This window comes from Gekko japonicus, unplaced genomic scaffold, assembly GCF_001447785.1.
Source record: "Gekko japonicus isolate JY-2015 unplaced genomic scaffold, Gekko_japonicus_V1.1 scaffold43, whole genome shotgun sequence".
In the NCBI taxonomy this organism is placed as follows: Eukaryota; Metazoa; Chordata; class Lepidosauria; order Squamata; family Gekkonidae; genus Gekko; species Gekko japonicus.
Window position 1 is genome coordinate 855,124 of NW_015173123.1, and position 19,106 is coordinate 874,229.

Genomic DNA, 19,106 nt, shown 5'->3' on the forward strand with positions numbered 1-19,106 from the left:
TCATGGTTGATCACGAACACACAGAAATTGATTGGAATGACGTTTGTCAGCAGTACAGGTATAATAAAGAGATTTTGAACAAGGTTTGGACCAATGGTCCTACTTCCCGCTGGAAACGGGGAGATTAGAAAGGGCGCGAAGTTACATGAGAAAGTAACGCCCGGTTTCCTAAACACAAGTTCCTTTCACACGGGTAAAGCTAAACAAGCATGAGCGCGAAGACATAACTCCCACTTCTCACCAGCTGGCGACCTTGGTTGCAGCAGATGCCTAACAGAGAAAACACTTCAACAACAGAAGATAGGGGGAGGAAGGAAGGGACGTGAGGTGACCCAGAAAAGAGATGGCAGCTCGCTGACAGGAACTCCTACAAGATAATGACTCAGCCCTACCCCACCTTCCTGAGTAGATATAAATTACCTGCCTACCATTTTTCTTCTCACCTTGACACAGAGAGTACTCTATCTTTCTGTGTTATACCTCTGAGGATGACAGTCACAGCTGCTGGCGAAACGTCCAGTCCTACAATGCCAAGACCACGGCCATACAGCCCAGAAAATCTACAGCAACTAACAAAATGTCCCTTCCCTGGCCACGGGAATCTGGAGATGCACCTGTGAAGGAACACTCACATGTACCCCCAACTGGAAAATGACACGACCCAGAACTTTCCCACTGCCTTCTATGGTTTCATGCACCCCCTCAGCCAGAGATGTCAGAGAAGCCCTGCAGGATCAAACCACCATCTAGTCCACCGTCCTGTTTTCCTCAGTGGCCAACCAAAGTCCCTCCAGAAGACTTACAAGTAGTATGTAAGCCACTTGGAGTCCCCAATGGCGAGAAAGGTAGGGTACACACGAAGTACACAGAAAGTACTAAATTAGTGGCTATACTCTTAAGGACTGTGTGCCCTTAAAACCAATACTACAATTATTATATCAATTCCAATTCCAATAACCTTTATTGGCATAACAATAGCTCTATAAAAAGAATAGCAGTACAAATCAACCCATATGTCAACAAATAGAAACAATCAAAGTACAGCAGTTTGTAACACTGTATATAGTAAAGATAAAAATTCAGAACAGTAATCTCAAATATCGCAGTAGTTAAAACAGTTACAATAAGAAGCTTAACTATCCGAAGAGGATGGACACACCTTATCTCTCTCTCTTGCTCACTCTCCTTCTCCTTACCTCTTCCCTCCCTTTCTTTCCTCTTTTTCTTGGCCCCTGAGTACATTTGCCAGGAACTCTGCCACCTGCTAAGTAACTTCGGGGGTTTTGTCTGCTAGCAAGAATTCAATACCTCTTTTGGTTGCAGCCTTAGAGAGCTGAAGGAGAGGGCTAATCAAGTGTGAACGTAGCTGAGTAAACCGCGGGCAGTTTAAGAGGATATGCTGAACAGAGTCAGGTTCTTTGCAGAGGCATCTGCAGAATCTTGCCTCATAGGGGATACCCTTGTATCTCCCTGTGACCACAGCCGAGGGGAATATATTGAATCTGGCCAGTATAAATGCTCTGTGTTGAGAAGGGTTTGTTAAACCCGCAGGGAGGGCGAGGTATAAATACAAATAATAAAATAAAATAAAAATAAATAAACTTGAAAAATACCAGGCCATAGAGTTTTGCGGGAAAGCAAGTCCCAGGAAATGGGGGGGAACAAGTCCCCTCTGCTCCAGCTTTTATTAATTGTAAGTCAATATCTTGAATTCTCCTTTGAATTATTTGGAATATGTAGGTTTCATTGGAGTTAACCAGGGAGTCTAAATTAATACCTAAAGAATTAATTTTCTCTCTTATTAATTGGGACCATTTAGAAACATACGGGTCAGCAATTTAAAAAGCGATAAGACTATTTGGAGGAGGTTGAAAGTAAAGGTGTAACCAGTATTTGATATCAGCAATCCAAGCTCTAGATTCTATGGTATAGAGACCCAAGCTCAGCACACAAGGTGAAATAACTAACCGAGTTGGGAATGCCAAGGATGCAGTGCAGAAAGATTGCATTAATTTGTTCAACATTTTTATTAAGATCCTGAATCCACACGGGAACCCCATACAGTAACTGGGGAACCACTGTAGCCCAGAAAATCTGTAGGGCGACCAGGACAAATTGGTTGCCTTTTTAATAGTGAAAATGAGTTATAGCAGCCATCTTGTTCCTAGAGAGTGTTCCTGATGCAAGGACCATTTTAAATTATAATGAAAGAGAATACCCAGATATCTGAAAGATTTAACTTGTTCAATTTCTCTTCCCATCGATCTTCCAGACAGAACACCTCCATGATTTAGAAAATACCAAAATTTTAGTCTTATCAAAATTAATAAATAAGGAGTTCTGGTTACAGAATGAAATAAATGCTGATAGGGAGTGCTTTAATCCTACTTTGGTAAAGGAAAGAACTGCTGCATCATCCGCATATGATAAAATAGGAACTGGGGCTGAATTAAATTTGGGAGCGTGTCCGTCAATTTTAGCCAAACAGGAGGGGAGATCTGAAAGGAACAAATTAAATAGAGAGGGAGCTAGAACACAACCCTGCTTCACACCCTTGGTCACAGGAATTTTTTGTGTTAAGGAGCCTCTGTCATCAAGTCTAACCTGACAAGTATTAGAGAGATGAAATTTACACTTCAAAAACAGAAAGCTTTGGTAACTACAATTATTATATAATTTTAAAATAATGGTGCAACTGCCATTTCACTGACAAGGCACACCCTTGAAACTCACTGACAAGATTTGTATGCCTTCTTTCATGTGCTGAGGAGAAAATGGCCTCAAACATACAGTGATGAAGAACAGGAAAAATATTATTTCCATAACAGCATAAATGAGCACAGCACATCCCAAGAGTAATGAACAACAACAAAGTCCCTCGGGGGCTTGCAGCTTGAAATCTGACGCTGGAGCAGAGCGCTAAAGAGGGGACAGAAGAAGAGGGGACCATCGTAAGGAGGAGAACAAGCATTCCGTTTGAGTACCTAAAGTCAGCGCCAATAAGAGATGTGGACTAACGGGTAAGTGCTGTGCACCAGCGGTTTCATAGACTTCCAGCAGAATGTGACTCCAAATTCAGCTAATAACCTTAAGACATCCGGGGTACTATAACAGGGGTCGGGAGGAAGGGAAACACCTTCCACTTTCAGTTCTTCTTATTTAAAACCTCTGGGCTTTAAAAGGTACACAGCTGTGCGAGAAACACGATCACAGGCCCTTGGACAAAGATCTCCCCTGGGCTCCTTTCATACCACTCAGAGCCAACCAAAAAAATCAAGAAAAATCACTTGGGTCTTGACAGCCATTTGATTAGAAGGTGGGCAGGCAAAGGAGGAAGAGGAAGGAAACGGCACTGAAACAACCTGGACGCCGTTGCAACAGAGGTGTGTCAGCACTCAGGAAAAGAGTCAGGAGACGAGGCAAGTCGGGATTGTGGGGGGGACGTGACATCACAAGGGACTTTCAGTCAGAACGGCAGCTGAGAGCCTTGGCGGTACAGTCTCGCCTATCTGTCAAGTGCTGCTGGGGGAAACTGGCAGGCCCCCCGTTTTGTTCTGCCATCTTTTCACATAACCTGGTGTCTGGTTTAGATTCCGGAACACGCTGTTAACGCTCGCTAATGGGCTGGCTGGCTCCCAGAACTGAGAGAAAACCTGCTGTCAAAAAAATGGGATGAAGGGGTCCATGTGAGAAAAAACATTACTAAGGGAATTTTTATCTTCAAGACACAGCTTGCAGATGAGGCGCTGCAGCAGCCATTATTTTTTTAAAGAAAGCATGCCGATTCTTTTGCGGACATTAAGCTGCTTTGGGTGCACAAGAGAAGTAAGAATGTTTCAGTGCATGGGGCCAATGGGCCGGGGGGGGGGGCATGGCAGTGCATGTGAGCCCCACGCGACTACCGTGGTGGATGCTTTGCATGCAGAGGTTCAGTCCCCTCAGCACTTCATGAGGGTCAGGCAGGAGGTGATGGGAAAGGTCCCCACTGGAAACCCTGGAGAGTGGCCGCCCGTCAGAGGAGACATGATGGGCTGACTTCTGCATACACACACGGGCCATTTTGCCCCACCTCAAGAGTTAGGTAAAGTCTCAAGAGCTTGCCAAGTGATTCATGGCCACAGTTAGCCTCTGAGAGGCAGGTGTATTCTGAGGTACTAATCATGTGGTGGCATCATAGGCCCTTTTGGAGAGACAGAGAGAGACAGACAGAGACAGACAGAGTGAGAGAGAGACAGAGAGAGGCCTAAAGGCTTGCTCTTCCCTCCTATCTTCCATTAGCTGCCTCATTCAGTAGGCTTTTCCCACTGGCTGCAAGGAGGAGGTGGGAGGCTTATTTGGAAAAAGCAGGCCTTGCCAGTTGTCCGGGGCAGCCCCCCCCCCAAGCAAAAACAACAAACCCCGTCACTCCACTGGCAAGCACCCCAGGCACAGGGACAGTCTTCACCTTACTGCCAGGGGGAAGAGTGGGCCATCTCGAGCGCCAAACGAGTGGGCAAGGTGTGGCCAGGCCGGGAAACGATGACGTTGGAGAGGAATGGTGGCGGGTCGGATGGGGAGCTGGACGAGGCCGCTTGGGGATGGTCGGGGGGTGGGGAGCCTGCGGCCAAGTCCTCAGGGAGCTGGACAGGGAGAGGAGAGGGAGCATGTCGAAGTTGGGAGGTAGAGAGACGGCCAGACAGCACCAAAGGGTGGCAAGGCCAAGCGCAGCACCGGCCACACCCAACGCCAAGGAGGGGAAGGGCGACCAGAAACAGCAGTAAATAGACATCCCTAAGGGAGTCCACCCCCTGCCTTCTGACGGCAGGAACAGATTGGCTGCAGCTGTGGGGAGGTGGCTGGGGGCAATGGATTTAAACAGGATGAAGCATGCAGGCCAAGGAGAAAGAGCCTGGAGCTCTCATACGGTTTGGTGGCAGATCCAGAGAGAGGGAGAACCGACCCCAGAAGAGAGCCAGTGGGCGGGAGAGAGGGGAACAGGTGCCTTGAAACCTCCCTCCTCCTGTTTCTGAGGCCTCAGGTGCACCTCTAACCTGGAAGAAAATCAAGCCCTGGGGGGGCCTACCCCTGTGAACCCAGGCCCGGGAGGACCAGGGCCTGGCACCAGCCAGCAAGGCCCAAGCCCTTCAGCTGCAGGTTCAGCTGGGGGAAAACATGCCGTTGCCAGCTTGCGATAGGAAGACTCCTGGAGGTTTGAGGGTGGAGGGGGCAATGCTAAAGACAGGGGGACGATGCTAAAGTCTTTACATACAACCCTGTATATGAGAACAAGCAAAACGTTTTGGGGAGGGGTGGGCAGAAGAGGGGAAGATTTGGCTGTATGAATTTCTGGACCCTGCTAAAACTGTCACCACATGCCTGGAAGGATCTGGCTCCTTAATCAGCATTAGGTTTTATCCAGCGCGTGCCACGCTGCTTATAAGATTTATGAAGCCTACAGCGGGTGGGGGGGGGGACTGCTATGGCACCAGCAGGCACGACAAACCGGCTGTGCCGCAAGACAGAATTACAGGACTGGAAGCAACACAAAGCTCGCGATGGCAGTCGCCAGTGCTGTGGCTATATTTCCCCTTCCTCCACACCGAAGTGGCAAATGATGCACGCGAAGAGTGGAGGAGCGTTCCGAGGCCTAGTCGTCACTCAGGCAGCAAGCGGCATCCGCACATGACACGATATTTATGCTGGTGCTGCTGCACTGCAGTTCAGCCCTCGTGGTCATTCACAACTGGATTTTCTGAGGTGGACAAGACCACCCAGTTGTACCCTATCGTTAGAGCACAGGGGTCCCCAACATGGGGGGCCTGCTGACACCACCACCCCTGCCCCCGCCAAGCGTTTTTAGAAAGCGGGCGTGGCTAGGTGGCTGCTGTCCAGCAAGGCTTCTGATTGGCTGTGGAAATTAATATGATGCTGTTTCAGTGACAGCCGCCATCACAGTTTTGGCTTTAATTCTCTTCTCTCACTCATCTCTCCCAATGTATTCTTTAAAACGACTCCCCTTGTCCCTTGCACTTGGGCTTCCATTGTGTGTGGCTGGCCATTTGCAGTTGCGCCCACCACCTTGTGTCAGAAATCAGCCAGTGCCCCCAGGACAAAAAGATTGGGGATCCCAGCTGTGGACTCATTGCTGGACTGAGGTGAGCGGCTTTAGACTGCGGGGGGGGGGGCGGTGTTTCCACACGCCTGAATGCTCCTCCATCAGGCAACATTCCTTGTGCTTCAAAAATGAGGATGCCAGAGAAGTGCTGTAGGCAGTGTTCCCTCTAAGCTGAGTTAGCGTGAGCTAGCTCACAGTTTCTTAGCCGCCGGCTCACGCATTTTTGTTCTAGCTCGGGAAGGATGGCTCCAGAGCAAACTAATTGATGCAGGAGCCAAATCGCTCGCTCACCACTTTAATGCCAGTAGCTCACAGAGTAGAATTTTTGCTCGCAAGACTCCACAGCTTAGAGAGGGAGCACTGGTTGTAGGCAAGACTTGTCTAAGAGAATGGGGGTTTTCTGTTTGTTTTTGTTTTAAAATAAAACCATTCACTTCCCATCTGTAAAGCAGACACAGATTTACCTCCACAGCAAAAACTAGGCCCAAGATTTCCCCTATACCCCCTACAGTAATTTAATTTTAGAATGAACACTGGAGTAGCAAGTTTTAGGGGAAAGTATAACCACAGAAAAAGAGATTATAGTTAAACAACCTCAAGGACCTTGAATAGGAAGAGCTCAGACAGGATTTCCCACCCCACTGCCAGTCCTCATGGCATGCAAAGCATCAACACAGACGTTCAACACAGGCTAAGGCCAGCGGGGAGGGAAAAGAAGGGAGCAGCAACTTAAGAGGCTTTCTGTGAACAGCCACTTATTTTATATATCATTCGATTTATAGCCCACCCTCCCCTGTACAACAGGGCTCAGAACGGATAACAACAGAAACCATAAATTTACTTATTTAAAACAACTCTTAACAATACTACAAACAACCGATACAATGGCACATAAGAAAGGGAGCACAGTATCTCTGCCCCTTATCCAGAAAGGGGAATAAATATCATGCAGATTAGGGAAATATAAGGGAGCAGCAGACAAAGGAAAGGAAAGGAAAGGAAGGGGGGGGGGGGAGACGGGGGGGGGGGGGAAGCCAGTGTTAACGGAAACCATCGTTGTCCTCACTCACAGGCCTGGCAGAAGATCTCAGACTTACAGGCCCTGCGGAATTGCATCAGATCTCACAGGGACCGGGTCTCGGTTGAATAGAGTTCTACCGGATCAGGACCAGGGCCAAAACAGCCCTGGCTCTAGTTGAGGACAGCCGGATACTTTTCAGGGGCGTACCAGGAGAGGCAGCCGCACAGATATGCTTGTCCCAGACCATTTACAGCTTTAAAGGTCATTACCAAAACCTTGAGCCCGATCCGGTATTTGACCTGGAGCCACTGCAGCTGGTGGAGCACCGGATGGATACAGGAACTCTACATGGGGTTCCTGTAAGAACACGTGCCGCCACATTCTGGACCAATTGAATTTTCCAGATCAGCTTCAAGGGCAGCCCTGCATAGAGCGAGTTTACAGTAGTCTAAGCTGGAGATGACCATTACATGGATCATTGAGGCTAAGTCCAGGTGAGATAGGAAGAGGGCCAGTTGTCCAACCTGGTGCAGGTGGGAAAACACCAACCTGGCCACACTTGTGATCTGGGACTTCATTGAGAGGAAGGCACCCAAAATCACGCCCAGACGTTGGCGCTGATGTTAAAGGCACACCAGCAACAGCCAGTAGCTGGCACCCTAACCCAGAATCCCCCCAGCTGAGTCATTATCTTGTAGCAGTTTCCCAGGCTGTGACATGCTAATGGTGGAGCTTTCCTGAGGACTACAGCACTACAGATAAGAATTTCAACAGCCAATTGCAGCACTACAGATAAGAATTTCAACAGCCAATCCATATGCAAAAGAACCTCCTCAGGAAAGCTCCTCCATTAGCATGTCACAGCCTGGGGAACTCCTACAAGATAATGACTCAGCCCTACCCCACCTTCCTGAGTAGATATAAATTACCTGCCTACCATTTTTTTCTCACCTCGACACAGAGAGTACTCCATCTTTCCGTGTTATACCTCTGAGGATGCCAGTCACAGCTGCTGGCAAAATGCCAGGTACTACAATGCCAAGACCACGACCACACAGCACAGAAAACCTACAACAACATTTAAACATGCCTTCTCCCCCCCCCCCCCCGGACGCTCCCCCGGTTCTCCGGAGCGGCAGAGAGCCTCAGGAAGGGAAGGAGGCATGTTTGCATGGCTTCCCTTTGCTTCCCTAGCCAACTCCCGGGGGGGGGGGAGACTGGGGAAGCTAAGGGCAGGCATGGCCTGGGCTCCCTGCCTTCTCTTCTCTAGCTACCCTGGGTCAGCTACACAAGGGAAGGCAGAGAGAGGAGGCTTTCCCTTCTCAGTTTCACTCCCCTGTCTCTAAACCTAACAGCTGACTGGCCAGGAGTGAAATTGACCAGGAAAGCTGCAGGGGCTTCCAAAGGTAAAGAAGGCATTTTTACATGCCTCCCTTCCTTCCTTTTGGGTTTATCAAAGTTCCAGGGCTCTTTTTGTTGCAGGAACTCCTTTGCATATTAGGCGACACACACCTAATGTAGCCAATCCTCCAAGAGCTTACAGAGCTCTTCTTACAGGGGCTACTGTAAGCTCTTGGAGGATTGGCTACATTAGGGGTGTGTCATCTAATATGCAAAGGAGTTCCCGCTATTAAAAGAGCCCAGACCTGAATATATGTTCGGGGATACCGAATATTTCTCTAGTCCTGATACTTTAGCAGTATTGGACTGGGGCTATTCGGCATTTACTGATATTTTTCGGGTTTGATATACTCTTAGCCAAAAAATACTGATATTTTTTTTTTGCACACCCCTAGTCAGAACTGCAAAAAACATAAATAACAATTTGATGATTAAGAAATTAAGTTATAAATTCTATATAGAGAGCAAGGGAAAATTATGTAATCAAATTATATTTGTTGTAGAGAAAATCTGAAGACTTTTTTAGTTTATATATATTTTTCTCTTTGTTGTCTGTCTCATGTATGTTTATGTATGTTTTCCTCAATAAAAACTAAAATTCTATTTTAAAAAAGAACATTTGGCACCCACACGAGACATTCTTTTTTAAAAAAAAATACTTAAATTAAATGCTCTGAGCCATAAGCTTTAAGACAGGCACTGAGCTGATGTTCCACACCACACCTATTAAAGAGCTTTCAATTTTTGCCAGCCAGCCTCATTCATCACACTTGCCAGCAGCAATTTAAAGTAATAACCATCCTCATCCAACCACAAACCAGGAAACAGGTCCTTCCTAGCATTGGAAGGCATCATTTACTAACCTGATCTGCATTCCAGCCATAGATAGGCTACACATTTCAGAAAAAACATGCACACAGAAGCCAAACGTTAGTGGCTTCCAAAGTAGGAGGCAACAAGTACAGGGGGAAAAAAGAGGTAGATTTAAGGTCCACACTGAATACTATAACTGAGGCCCATTTGTCCAAGTCTCTATGATCCCCTGACAGAAGCCAATGCCACTCACCGCCACTTTTGTAAGAGGTTCCTGAGGGTGGCTACCATTTTCTGTGATAGTCCTCTTGTGTTGAATTCTTTCCCTCCACGATGTTTGTCTTCCTAAACCATACCATCATTGCACTGCACATTTCTACATCCCACAACATTTGCTGCCACTGTGGGTGCAGCAGCACAGCATCCTACAGCACAACAAAGGCAGGACACAGCATAGTTCACATTAGACATTATCAGGGAGGACAAATTCCAGACAGCTGCCATTTTCAGTGGAAGCCCCAAGTTCTTTCCAGTGTTTTTTTTTTGGGGGGGGGAGGGAATAAGTACCTTAGGGTGCACACAGGAGTTCATAATTTTAGTAGTGACCCCATGGTGGAACCAATGCTCCCTCTAAGCTGTGGAGTCTTGTGAGCAAAAATTATACTTTGTGAGCTCCTGGCATTAAAGTTGTGAGCGAGCAATTTGGCTACTGCATCAATTAGTTTGCTCTGGAGCCATCCTTCCTGAGCTAAGACAAAAATGCATGAGCTGGAAGCTAAAAAACCTGTGAGCTAGCTCACACTAACTCAGCTTAGAGGGAACACTGGGTGGAACTATACCACATTCTGGGCATGCAAAACCTGCAGGCTTCATTGGATTGGATGGTGCTGGATGCCAAGCAGATTTCCAAAATGTACCAAAGAAGGCCCAGAAGTATGTCCACCCTCCCTTCGATGAGAACCCAAACACCAGCTGTTCATCAGATGCCTTCTGAGCAGTGGTCAGAGAATGCAGGCCCCCTTGCAAGGCAGAGAACGGAAGAAAATGGGGGGGGGTTCTGAGAGACTGAAGTGAGCCCCTAACCGAGTGGTGCCCCAGGATACAAGGTCTTTGGTGTGTGTGTCTCCCCACCACCACCAAAAATTGTTCATATTTCTGGAAACCCTGTTTTATATCCCATTTTATAGCAACAATGTGCAATTTGCAAGCATGATTTATCCCAGCCAGAAAACACAAGTTTGCCCACTAGGATATGAAAATCTGCATATCTTCACAGCATAAATAAGCAAATAAAAATAATTTGGTTTGACTCTAAGTTTGAAGAAGTTTTTCTTAATTTTAAGAAAAACCAAAATACACTAAAATCAAGAAACTGAGCTGTGCACCAGACCAGTATGAAGCCAGATTCCAGTTTGGAGCATCAACCCTGGTCCCTTCTTTTGCACCATTAATTCCAGCTGCTGAGAAGATCGTTCAATATTCTATGATGGACATTCTCCAAGTCTGGCACCCAAGAAAACTGCCTGCCCCTAAATCCATTCTGAATGAAAACTACAGAGAGCAGCAGTTTTGAAAACCTGTGATCCAGTGATCTATCCCAATTTTATTCCACCCTTCTCCTAAGGAGCTGTAGGTGGCATACTTAGAATTCCAACTTCCCATTTTATCCTTACAACAATACTGTGAGGTAGGCTCAGCTGAGATAGAGTGTGTGTGAGTGAGAACAACCAGCCCAAATCACCCAGTTATCTTTATGGCTGAACAGGGATTTGAATCTAAGACCTTCTGGTTAGACTCCAACAGTCTCATAAAGGGATACCTCAATGAGGAGATTGTAAATGGTGGACCAAAATTGGATGGGTTCAGAGAAGAGTCTCCATTCATGCAGGGTCTGGCAGGGGATCCCATAGAGCATTCTAGGTGCACTCTCCACTCAACTAGAAGTTCCATGAAATCTCAGAGATCCTGGGAATCTACCAGTGGTTTCTTAACAAGGAGATAAATTACGGCAGATGAGCTTCCCAGAAAGACAACTTTCTCACCACTGTCAGTTACTACACATCTGCAGGAAATCATCGGCTATGTTCATGCAGGGCAACAGAGAATCCTCTGCAAAAAGTGGGTTTCCATCATAGATAAAAACTGATGGTGGCGATTCTCTGCTTTGCATTCATTATCCTTTCAGGTGCAGAGACATTCATACTGGCAACGAAGAATCCACAAGGGAGTTTTCTGTGCAGTTTCCTCTGTCAGCTGCCATTTCCTTGCATTTTTATCCTGCCCCAACACTGGAGGGTGTAAAAAAAATCAGTAATTGTTATGGTATTGTAGCACAAGTCCTGATTTTTAAAAAAGAAAGCTCATCTAATATTCCTCCAGTGGAGAGGCAGCAGAAAAATGGCACCAAGGCCAGAAACCTTAAAAAATGTGCACCTTCTCAAGAGGTCTGAGAAGAGTGAGCTGAGGACAGGGAAAGTGAAAGATGAGAGGAAAATGTGGTGTGCATGCTTAGAAAAGAATTATTCCAATTTGGAAGCAAAGACAGAGAAAACTATCCATGTGGAAGCAGCCAAGGAAAGGACTCCCTGAAGCTGGTATGTCTCAAAGCCATCAAGAGCATTTAGATCTCCTTTTGCTGTAACTCCTTGCAGAAACAATAAGGGTGAGAAACTTTTTTTAAAAATTGTACGCATTGGCTGGCAAGCCCTGCACCCAAAGTACATACTTGGTGCGAAGGTCCATCCCTGCTGTTCTCCGTGTGGTCTGCCATCCCAGCCCCAAGGATCCCAAGAGAACATCACCCAGCTGATGATAAAGTATCTTATGAGAGAAGTGCTAATCAGGTCAGAATAAAAGCTAATTTAAACACGTCAGCCTTGGGAAGATCCTCTCTCGTATGCTTCGCCGTCAGCAAAGCTTCTAATCCCCTTATGTAACAGATTCGCCCGTTCCAACGTCTGTCCTTTTGCCTTCCCAGCATTCATCCAACAAGTTAAGGAGCAGCATTTTAGGGTCTTGGGTGGACAGCTCCAGCTCAGAAGGGTAAGGAGAGGGTCAAGGTGACTTTGTCAAGAGCTGGGTGGGAGGGCTTAAAATCTGTGTGAGGCTGGAAACACCTTGCTAACTTGTCAAATTCACGTGCAACATGGGCAGGGCAGCACACACATCACAATCCCAAGGGAACACTGAAACAGCTGCAGAAGGTGGCACTTGCTGGCAGAATCCAGCTCTCTTAGCGCCACACAAAAATCAAGTATCTAGCCCACGGATCTGCAGCCATTTATCATTACAGTCAAAGCCAAACTGCCACAAACTTCAGAGCAAGGTATCAACAGAGAGCCAGTATAATAAGGCCTGTTTCCTTAGCTCAACATTAACATAACAACATAATCAAGAACCTTCGATTCCCCAAATCAGAATGAACCTTATCCAAAGCCTATTAACTGCTGCCAAAACAGTGTTAGCATAATATTGGAAATCACCATCACTACCATCTATAGAAGCATGGTTTTCAAAGATTTGGGATCATCTGATGATGGAGAAAATCACTGATAAGCTGATTCAGTCAGATCTCTACCCCAGGAGAACATCATTCGAAGATAAATGGTTTCCCTTTTTTGAGTATATATTTGCGCAAGATCAACTACCTTCTAATCCAATATACCGACAAATGCTCTCACTTCAACCTGGTTCTCTTGCTCATCTCTAACTCTTATCATACTACTTTTTCTTTTTGTTTCTCTATTCATTTACTGAATACTATCATCATCTTTTTCTTTACCTTCTTCATTTCCACAGGTGTCGAGTCTAGTGATATTAACCAAAGTTAATATCCACACAAGCTCATCAGCCACACGGCTACCTTATCACAATAAACTGACAATGTTTTACCTTTCTGGATCATATTGTCAATTACTGAAAAATACAATGTGTGTTTATAATTAGATGATGAACTATTAGTTTTACCAGATGCATTAAGTTTAATGTTAATATTAATCTCATAACCTTGATTTATCTTTGGACTTTGACATATATGTATATCAATCTCTTCCTGTTGATTGTAAATTCTTTATACATCAATAAAAATTCAACGCCAAAAAAACAACAACACATTACTGGTGACTGAACGTTGATAAACAATCTCATAAAATTTCTGCAGCCCAAACACTGGTTGTTTTGAGCCCTTTTATCAGGAAGTAGCCCACACAAGGTCTCATAATAAGTAACAAATATACAAGGAGCACCCTTTGTAACTGTTTGAGTGCTCTGGCAAAAATCTGTGCATGGTTTGCACTCAGATTTCCGGCAACTGTTCCCCTCTCATTCCCCTTTCAGGCAAGCATCTCTTAAAAGCCTTCAATTTCTACCTTACATACTTATTATTCTAGCATTTCATCTAACCCTCCAATAGAACTTAACTTGGAACTTTCTTTTCAACAAAGCCATATAAGATGGTTCCATACTGCTCCAATATTCAGCTCTAGAGCCGTAGGTTGTAGACCTCTGCCCTTGACCTCATGAAGACTGACCATGTACACATCAGGGGTTCCCAACATTTTTGAGCCTACGGGCAACACTGGGAATTTTGAGAGACGGTGGTGAGTACCACCCCAGAATGGCTGCTACAGGAGGAAGAGGCAAACAAAAATGGTGGCCACAGGAGGCAAAGCTGAATGGAATGCCTCACACCTCCTGGGAAGAGAGGAAGCCTGAAAAGGGAAATGGAACCATACGCACTAAGGAAATCCCAGGTGCTTACCAGTCTTCCTGCTCCTCCAGTGGAAACCCTTTTCAGTGCAGTGAGGGCAGCCAATAATGGTCTCACCCAGTTTCTAAAAACCTCAGCGGGTGCCAAAGTACTCACCACGGGCACAACACTGCGGAACCCTGGTACACCCAATGCCTGAATCTCAGAAGAAGAAGAGATCTCCAATAAGATTTCCACTGTAACAAGCCAGAGATTCCAAACATGTTGTTAAAATGTTCAGCATTTGGTCTTACTCAGTATAAAGGGATTTATTTAAAAGGCAGCTGGAGTTGCTTGGCATGGAAAAACAACAACCCTGCTTCCAATAAAATGACATCAAAGGTCTCTGTCAGAGTGTTATACTCCCTTCCCCCCTAAATAGCTCTGGAAGGCAAACACGGGCACTCTTCCTCCATTCTGCCCTCACAACAACCCTGTGAGGAAGGTCAGGGCAGGCTGACAGATGGTGCCTGGGCCAAGGTCACCCGGTGAACTTCTATGGCAGAGGGGGGATTTGAATCTGGGTCTGCCACTACCTCATGTCAACAGCAACAGGCATTTGCAAAACAGCAGCTTACCAATGAGGAGCACACAACTCAGAAGGACTGGTGAATTTTAGCACATGTCCACATTCTACTAGAAGTCTAAGCAAATGTCCAGGCTTAAATACGCCTCACCATCTCCATATGGCTCCATGTTCAATCTTGCTAGGCTAAGCTCTGCTTTCTATATTCGCACCTTGGGAACAAGACCAAGGATGAATCAAAGAGATGCTGGATTGCTCATTCTGCCAAGGAAAAGGATCTCCGCGCACCTGGACTCCCTCCTGTGCAGCTGTGTCTGCTGCCCACTCAGGAAAGATTTAAATACTCTGAGAGATAAGCAAATGAAAAAAGGCCACCCACAAAAGGGTAGTTATCACCACTTCAAGGTCCCAGCTTTAAAAATCTCCCAGCTTTAGGAGATCAGGAGACACTGACAAGTGCTTCAGTTTAAAATGACAAACGAGGCTTTGGATCTTGAAAGTTCATTCCCCAAAGATCTCTTTGGCCCCTCAGGTGTCCCTGGACTCAAATCTAGCTGTTCTACGGCAGATCAGCCGCGTTGCCCTCTGAAACTGTCTTCATTTTCAAAGTAGAGGTCCGGGGACTCAGTCTTGTCCAGCACTGCAACACCTTCCCCCTAACCTCCGGGATGCATAGCAGGCCACGGCACTGGCTGCACAACCCGTCATAAAAAAGGCCTCCCCTACTTGCTCCGAGGAACCCTCACAGAGTTCAAATTCGGATTCTTTTTTTTTAATCCAGTGGAAAGTTACTTTCATTTTAAAAGGCAACATACAAATACTGTGAACAAAACAGGACCAAAAGCCAGCACTTACTTGGATGCAATGTAAATTCCCCCACAAGAAAACTGGGGGGGGGGGGGGGAATCAAAGAATCCAGCAGCTTGGGACACTCTCAGGACCTGCCAGAACTTCCGGGGAGGCACCCAAGCATTGTCGGAGCACTTTGCCCACCACTGACGTCCGCTTGTGGGCCGCAACCTCACCAAATGCGCTCCCAGATTACTCCGAGCTCCCAACGGCAGAGCACTAAAAACAGACTGCCAAACTTGATTGACTAGAACCCCTCTGCTCCGGAAGAGCTGGGCTGCCTCAGACACGCCTTGCTGGGAAGGAGCTCTTAAGACTGGTCCGAAATCTGTCACAAACAAACAGGCAGCGAAGCGGGGAGGGCATTTTCCTGCATTGCTTAAGGGAAGAACGGTTTGTTTGGTATTTTTAACAAGAAGTCTCCAATAGCTACTCCCCTTTTGAAACAAAATACTGATAACCCTGCCTTATCTCCTCAGAATCAGGGAAGCTAAGAAAACAGTGAAAGCTGAAAAGATAGACCTCACAGACATACTGCAACAAGTCAGAACCAACACGCAATTAAAACACGCCATTTCAACACAAAGCCAAAATATGCGTGGAAGCAGCACAGGAAATAATTCTCCCTTCAGCTCCTTCCTGTGTCCCTCAGCGGTAACTCCAAATTCCCACTGTGACTACAGTGGTCTTTATACCACTGCTAGAGCCTCCTTTTCAATTTCACCTATTCAATCAGGTACAATACCCATGAATTTCAACTGGTCCTGTTCTTTGATGCCTGTCCCTTGGCGAATCACTGCCCCAGAATACTGTCCTGATTTCTGCCTTTTCGTGAGTTAAGAACATAAGAGAAGCCAATGTTGGATCAGGCCAATGGCCCATCCAGTCCAACACTCTGTCACACAGTGGCCAAAAATACCAGGTGCCATCAGGAGGTCCAGCAGTGGGGCCAGGACACTAGAAGTCTCCCAATGTTGCCCCCCCCCGTAAGCACCAAGAAGACAGAGCATCACTTGCCCCAGACCGAGGGGTTGCCAGTATAGCAGATGCCAGGAGATTTGGAGGGTAGTGCCTGGAGAGGGTGGAATTGGGAGAGGATGCTTCCAGGCGATGCTCTAGGAATGTCTCCTAACCTCTGTGGTAAAGACCACAGAGACGTGGGGAAATCTATGGAGCCTCTTTTCTGGCCACATTGTATCCCACTCCTCAGCTTCTCAAGGGCTGGGGGGACTGGGGCTGAGGGTTTACCGGCCACATGAGGGCGGCAAATGGCAAGCCTACTCCAGAATCATCAATATTATTTGGAAGTGTTTATAAAAACGTAATGGATTTCCAGTTTATTTTATTTTTAAAAAAGCAATTTCTGACATTCTATGCAGGAGCAAGAAAGCGAACAATCTACATAACAATAATGAGTAGGGGAGCAGGTATCCTCCCATTACCTGGATCTCAAATTATACACATCTTAAAAGCAGCACTTTGACTTGTGCTCCCAAACCATTAGTCCGAACTAATTTCAAGAAACCCGCTCTCCACAATGAGTATTGATCTCTTTGCATTCTGAACCAACTACAGTTTCTAGGTAGTCTTCAAGAAGCAGCCCCTCTTACAATGTCCAGCAGTAATTTATTTATTCATTTATCTATTTATTTATTTTCTTAAATTTCTACCCCCTCCTCCCGGCCAAGGCCAGCTCAGGGCGGCTTACGTAAAATCAGCATACAATAAAAACATTTAAAACAATATAAGAAACCTGTATAAGGGCCAAGAAGCGACAGTTAGAACCGGATATGGAACAACTGATTGGTTCAGCATCGGAAAAGGACTACGGCAAGGATGTATATTGTCACCTTGCTTATTTAATATATATGCAGAGTACATCATGCGATTTTGAACTATGGTGCTGGAGAAGACTCTTGAGAGTCCCTTGGACTGCAAGAAGAACAAATCAGTCAATCCTAAAATAAATCAACCCTGACTGTTCCCTGGAAGGCCAGATAATGAAACTGAAGCTCAAATACTTTGGCCACCAAATGAGAAGGGAGCACTCACTGGAAAAGACCCTGATGCTGGGAAAGATTGAAGGTCAAAGAAGACGGGGACGGCAAAGGATGAGATGGTTAACAATATTAAAACCAGTTGGCAACTTCATGGTAAGTGCTAGCTTTGTTGTTGATAAATCGGTAGTCGCTACCATATCGGCTCTCTATTCCCATCACCGGCCCATAGGTCTTCTACGGGTGTGTACTCGGCGGCTGGCAGGGGCAACAGGGCCTCCTATCCTAGTTGTTAATAGTGGCGGAGGCTCCAAAAGCCTGGCGGAAGAGCTCCGTTTTACAGGCCCTGCGGAACTGTAAGAAGTTCCGCAGGGCCCTGATCTTTTCTGGGAGCTCATTCCACTAGGATGGAGCCGCCACCAAGAAGGCCCTGGCCCTGGTTGTCAACAGCCTGGCTTCCTTAAGACTCGGGAGGGCCAAACGGTTCTGGGCCCCTGAACGCAGTGCTCTCTGGGGCATATATGGGGAAAGGTGGTCCCTCAGGTATGTAGGTAAGAAGCGAATCCGGTATGCTATCGGCAGCCAGTGCAGTGTCAAGCACAGGCTGGATGTGCTCCCAGATTGGGAGTCCCGTCAGTAGCCTGGCTGCAGCCAGGATCACCTTCTGAAAACCAGCATTCCCAGACCCATCAAGACCTGGCTGAAATTAATCCCTCCCCTGGAGATTGCAGACAGAGCCAGCAAGATGTGCCACACAGCCGTTCACTGTCCTAAATAAACTCCATATTGAAAGTAAGAACCCCTGGGGTCCAAAAACTGGAGGGGGGACTGATTCCTAACCCTAAATCCAGAGAATGATTACCAAAAGCCATCTGTTGAGCAATTCTAATGGAAAGCTTTGCTACTACAAGAGATAGAGAAATGTTCATAACTATTTTACTGTGCATATTTCATATGTTCACAACTATGTTCATAACTATTTTACTGTGGATATTTCAAGCATTAATCCAGACATTAACAATGACTGTAGCCACCTCAGTCCTCCAAATGGGTCAGTCACATCTGCACCCCACTTCTTATTCCAACCTATTTATTTATTTATTTTTCGCATTTATATCCCCCGCCCATCCTGTAGACAGGCTCAGGGCGGGTTACAACATTTCAATAAATACAATAACATTTAAAACACATTATAAACATATAAAATCAATAATTACAGCTTGCTGTAGGGAGAAACCAGCCCACTGACTTAGATAAATATGGCCAGTTATCAGTGGGTGGGAGACAGCAACCTCAGGGGGGCCAAGTGTGGACGCCCGCTGCCTCAGCCAAAGGTCTTGCAGGCCCTGCGGAACTGAGTGAGATCCCCCCGCAGGGCCCCTGATCTCAACAGGGAGCTGTATCCCAAGGTTTCCATCTCCAACACCACTTTTCGATGCTGTTTGGACTAGGGGGTGGGTCGCATTAGCACAGACAACACCCAGAATACATGATAAATCCACATAAATGGCTGAAACTAGATCAAACATATGCATAACTAAAACCTCCCTATAAAGAGTTTAATAAAAAGCCAACTGATTTGTGAAAACTGATCCCAGTTCTCATAGAGATGGTCTAACTTGGTCTGCTATGTAGCATCTGAGAGGGAAGGGGGGGGG

At 46.3% G+C, this 19,106-nt stretch overlaps 1 protein-coding gene across 5 annotated transcripts in view; it reads right to left on the minus strand.

The window, feature by feature from the left end:
* KSR1 (kinase suppressor of ras 1) overlaps positions 1 to 19,106 on the minus strand; it is a 96,753-nt gene that overhangs the window by 64,254 nt on the left and 13,393 nt on the right. The window lies entirely within an intron of this gene.